Genomic DNA, 6,000 nt, shown 5'->3' on the forward strand with positions numbered 1-6,000 from the left:
TCTTGTGTATCTCTATAAATAAGTGTTAGGTCTATAAATAGGTATCCAATGTCATAGAATTATAACAACAATATTATTTGTGTAGTACCAATATCATCATATTGATATTTTTTTTTTCTTTCTACATGTGGTTTTTCTCGATTTAATTTTTTTACGTTAAATTCTATGTTTGTTTGTATTTGATGGTTTTATTGTGGTTTATTTTTTTTTATCCAACTCATAACAAACTAGTATCGGAGCTATTGTATCAAACCATCAGCTATTGGCAGATCTCAACCGTTGGATCTGTAACTCTTCATCATCTTCTTGTGCTAGGATTTCAAATTGCCCAATCATTGTTGCCACAACTGTCATCAACTGTCGCCGCCATTGCCATTGACGACAAGTGCCACCTTTGCTCAGTTGATCAACCTGTTAGTGTAGGTGCTCTAGACCCAATCAGATTGGGCTTGTTGTACACTGACAATTGTAATCATGTTTATTATTTGAATAAGGAGTGATTCAAATTCACAAGAAGTCATTCTATTAGTTTCTTGTTATTATTGTAATAACTGAATGAAACTAGATAGAAATCCATATGATGTATACTGTGATTAATCTATAAAGATGTGAGATGATGCATCACAGTTTCTAGACATCATTAAACGTCCCAAGTCGTAGCAATGTCAAGAATGGGCATTAACAATTGCGGTAAGACTTGTATGTGCTATGTTTTTGCTATGTGATAGCAATGGGGGTCTCACACCTATAGGCATGGGGATGCTTAGACAAGTATATAGGTGACCAATGTTGGAGAACGTGTCACTAGACATGACTCGCCATGAGAATCCATTTTGGTTATATGTTGATGGAATTCTCATACGAGATGGGTGTAACTAATCCTTGGACCTGAGGTTGTCATGGTCATCTCATAAGAAGACCGGTATGCTTTGACATCATTTCGATGGGCCTAGAAAAAGGCTGCATGTGGGCGATCGTTGGGTATATCGTGAGGCTTATGGAGATGGGTGTATAACCAAGATGGGACTCGTCTATCCCTTGATAGAGGATGATGTATTTAAGGCGCCTTCGGTGGATATTCACTTTAAATCCATGGCCATGGTGAAGGAGATCAATAAGGAGTTATTGATTTACTTTCTAATTAAGTGAAGATATCCAGAAGACCGAAGAAAACTCATGTGATCGTTATCAAGCAACACATCGTCATACTTGAGATCACATAAGATACATTGACGAGAGGATCGAATTACACGGTAACCATGCTAGTGAAAGGTTATTTGCGGATTATGAATCCTTCTGAATAATTGGGTAGGCATGATGCCTTGCTAGAGGCCAATCTTGTCTTATGTGTTCGTACCGACACATTGCCAACATATTCGGAAGCCTAATGAGTCATACGCAATAGGCATGGTCCCTGGCTTAAACCAGGAGAGTGGACGTATGGTTAAGTGGGACACTTCGGTAAGAAGTTATGCCGTCGTAGGTTCTCACGAAAAAAGAACAAATAGACGTAATGACGTCGATATGACGAGGAGTCATCAAATGGAAAGAGTTTCGTAAAATGACAATTGATTAAATTAGGAAATAGTTTCTAATTTAATAATTTTCTATTTGTTGGAGTGGCAAATAGGAAATAAAATATATTTGGGTTTAAGTTAATATTTGGACTAAATTAGATTTGGGCCAAATATTAAATTAAATATTATATTTGGACTAAATTGGATTTGGGCCAAATATTAAAATAAATATTATATTTGGACTAAATTAGATTTGGGCTAAATATTAAATATTATATTTGGATCAAATTAGATTTTGGATAAATATTAAATATTATATTTGAGCTTAAATTAGATTTGGGCCAAAATATTTTATTTAAACCTATAAAAGGATTTGGGCCATTTAATTATATTTCTAGTTGGACTAGAATAAGCCCACTTAATATTCTAATTAAATTAGAATTAATGGACTAGCCCAATCCATTAGGGTTTTAGAAACCCTAGGATATTTCACTATAAATATTCTTTTATAGGTTGCCCATAATTGAAGAGATTTTTGGTGTCGTTTTTCAAGAGCTGAAAAACGTATTGCCGTTCACTCTTCTCCGTTTTTTTTTTACATCGATTTGAAACGTGGGTGTTCTTTTACCATCCATACACAAGCCGCGCAAAGGAGAAGGAGCTAGCACTCCTATTTTGCTCTCCTTGTCAACAGACGCATGCCGCGTATCACGAGTTAGAGGCCGGACGCTTGGACGGCTCGAATCCGTGAACGACTCGATAATCTAAAGGTTAGATTTATTTATTTGTTTGTGAATGATTTGATTTCGACGTTGATCCAATCGCCGGGATCGGGGTAAGTTCAAAATTTTGAACTACGTTGTTTACCCCGTAGCGATCTTGCTTTACTTTCACAACCTCCTTACCGTTGTCAACCACTGTTGTTGCCAAAATACAACAATTGAGATTTATAGTATGGGAATGATTGCTCGATGTCGACTTGGCTCCGGGCGAAGGTGTTTGCCGAAAGGGAAGAAAGGTCGACTTTGGGAAGAGAGTTGGCTTTGGGAAGGAGGCTTAAGGAATGAATGACAAGGCTCTGGGAAGATGTGCTTTCGGGAAGAACATCAAGTGTTCTAAGAGGAAAATAAGGTGTTTTAGGAAGGCAACTTCCGATAAGAAAAGTAAGTGTTCCGGGAAGACAACTTTTAGGAAGAAGACATAAGCCTCGGCTGGAAGGAACCTGGAGGAAAGGTGCTTGCTTTTAGGAAGAACACTGAGTGTTTTGGGAAGAAGGCTTCTTGTTTTGGAAAGATGTTCGCTCCCTCTTGGTAATCTGTGATCATGAACAACGGTTATAAGGCTCATGTGAATTCTTTGACTGTGATGACCCTCCAATGCTTAAGTCAGTATCAGACAAAAATAATTGCAGATGATATACAGTAGATGGGTGTAGATATTACCAAAAGTCAAAGTCATTTTCTCTATCTTATAGCTAGGTATTTATAGGCTTGATTCCTAAGGATCTCGAAGGGACACATGTCTCGCATCCCCAAGACTTCGGAAGGCCACGTGTCTGGCATTCCTATGAACTCGAAGGTCCACATGCCTTGCATCCAGGAAGAAATGCTTACCCAAGAAGGAGGCTTTGCCCAGGAAGAAAGAACATACTTGGAAAGAAATAACACACCTAGGAAAAAGGATTTGCTCGGGAAGAAGGGTTTACCTGGGAAGAAATAGCATGCCCGAGAAGAAATAACATACCCAGAAAAAAGCTTTGCCTGGGAAGAAATGCTTATCTGAGAAGAATAGCTACTTGGGAAGACTGAAGAAAATTTTCTATCCCCTCTCCCCCAAAGTGGAGTGGTACAACAATTGCCCCCCACTTTTCTGCTTTACCCTTTGGGTAAAATGGAAGAGTAGATTCCAACTCATTTTCCTTTTATATTTTTCATCTCGGGAGGAAATCACTGTCTCTTTCATCTTCTGGGAAAAATGCACTATCCAAGAAGAATGAATTATTTGGGAAGACCTGTACTATTTTTCGTGACTGTCTATATTCCCGGGAGACCTCGACTATAAATACTGAGTTTTACAGTAGTATTTTTCAGTCTTTTACCTCTTGTTATTGTGCTTTGCTCCTAGTATTTACTTTTGCACTCCTTTGTTCCCTAAAGAATTTTCTTCATTCATGGAGATCAACCAATTCAAGTTTATGTCCTTTCCTTCTACTTCGATTAACTTATTCATGCCTTTTATCTAAAATCGTCTTCCCGGAAGAACAATCTTCTCTCCTAGAAGAAACGTCTTTTTTCCTAGAAGAACCATTCATCTTTTTGGAAGAACTATCTATCTTCTTGGAAGAACTTTTTTCCTCTTCAAATGATCATTTTTTCTTTCATTTTGCCTTTTCCATTTTTGATCATGGCAGGCCCTAAGGTATACCTTTGTGCTCATGTCCCTAACGGCCAAGCCTATAGCGCTTTGATGGGACGTCATTCCACCTAACTGATGACGACGCTATTCAATTGGATCGAAATTACAACATCCCACCATCTTATCAGATGAGCACTTTCGGTTAAGGGGAGTGTTGCATCGTGATCGTTTTGAGGGGAGTTCCCGATCTAGGTTGCAAGTCTCCATAATAGTCTTCGCTTTCCTCTCCATCCCTTTGGATTGGAATTTTTACATAGAAATGGGATGTTTAGCTATTACAGCTAAGATTACCAATGGATTATTATAATACCCCGTATTTCATGGTAGTGAAAAATGTATTATTTTTGATTATTTTGAAAGGACCTCGGGTGGTCCGAGAAGCCGAAAGTCAATTTTGAGAAGTAAATTAATAAAATTTGTCGAATTGACGGTAGGGAATGTCCCGGGACATGGATGCCTAGGGAAGAGGGCATGGGATTGGTGACCGGGGCTGTCGAACACCGATAGATTAGATAAATGATGATTTGGATTTGCAGCAAGAGTGCAACCCTAAGTCGTCTCCCAACGAACCTTCAACGGATCTGTCAAAACAAGGTTAAACGGGGGGGGAAAGTTTTGATGAAAAACAGAAAACTAAACAAGCAAGAACACAAGAAATCAAGATGCAATCAATTGCAAACCAACCTTCTATCCCAGTTTTCATCGCCTTCTCAATAAACCATTTGTTTAGTTTCAATCCTCAAACCAAAAAACCAGAATAATCCTTTAACAACCGCCAAAGATTGGAAAGAAAACCAATAAACAGATTTCAGAAACCTCTTAGTTCGATTTATCAGTTTTGATTCCCCTTATTGTACAGATTTGAGATTGATTGAAATATCATTCAAACAGGTTGTTCTTGTTTCTAGTTAAAGCCTCAACCGAGCACAGAAACCTTAGATTCTCAAACAAAGACAATGCATGCATTCATCCAACCGGCATCAACACATACATAGATTTAAGAGAGAACAGAAACAAGAGAACAACAAAGTTAAAACTAAAAAATGATTTCCATTAAAACCAAAGACTCAAACCGGGAACAAGGATGGTATTGCAACTGATTACAGAACCTTAGCCCTCCATCTTGACAAGAACAATGGGGAGAATGAAAGCTGGCTACTGTTCACGCCCTCCGAAAGAATCCTCCCAAAACCGGCCACTTAAGGTGCTTAAATAGGGCTTAAGGAGGAAACCCTAGGTTACTGCCACTTCACAGCCGATTTCGGATAAGTTAGAGCGCGTTATGGGCTTCGGCCTCTTCATAAGAATTGTAGATCATGAAGATTAGATTAATTTGGGCTTTTGAATCACTTGATTTGGATATCGGACGCCCAAGATATGGCCCTTTTAAGGAATCAGCATCTGTGCAGCTTTCCTAATTTGACCCAACTTCCTAGTCCCGACTTTGGAGTGCTGTTTGAAGGCCCAAACGAACTCGGATTTGGACAAACCATACCTTTACAGAAAGCCCTAGAAGTCCTCTACAATATCTCTGAAGACATCATCTTCATTCTGGAAATTTATCTAGGCCAAAATACTGAAGGAAGTGCAGGAGGTTAAATCTGCTAAAAATGGCCCTCACTTCTCTATCTCCAATTTCCAAGATATCTCATTGCCATCAAGACGTTTCATGCCCCATATCATGCTCCCATAGCCCTAAACCTGGAAAAATAAAGTAAAATAGTGTGAAGCCCAATTTCTATAAAATAAAACCAAGATGAATAAAAAGGACACAACTAATGTGCAAAAAAGACTAAATTTGAGGGCTAAATAATATGAGAATATGTGCTCTATCAATTGGTGAGCGTCCCGAGGTCAGGTTATTAACACTAGAAGCCGTTCGACTGGGAATAATTTTTGGAATAAATTTTGTATAAGCCCGAATGGGTGCCAGTACTGAATGGTTGCAAGGGACCTTCAAGAAACTGAGAGGACCCTAGGTGTTGTTCGGTTTTATGAGTAAGGCAACCCTAAAGCATTTTTGGGTCGAATAAAGGTCCTGTGAAAGCGCAGGGACAAAATAGGTATT

The sequence above is a fragment of the Diospyros lotus genome, chromosome 5, assembly GCF_014633365.1.
Source record: "Diospyros lotus cultivar Yz01 chromosome 5, ASM1463336v1, whole genome shotgun sequence".
Lineage (NCBI taxonomy): Eukaryota > Viridiplantae > Streptophyta > Magnoliopsida > Ericales > Ebenaceae > Diospyros > Diospyros lotus.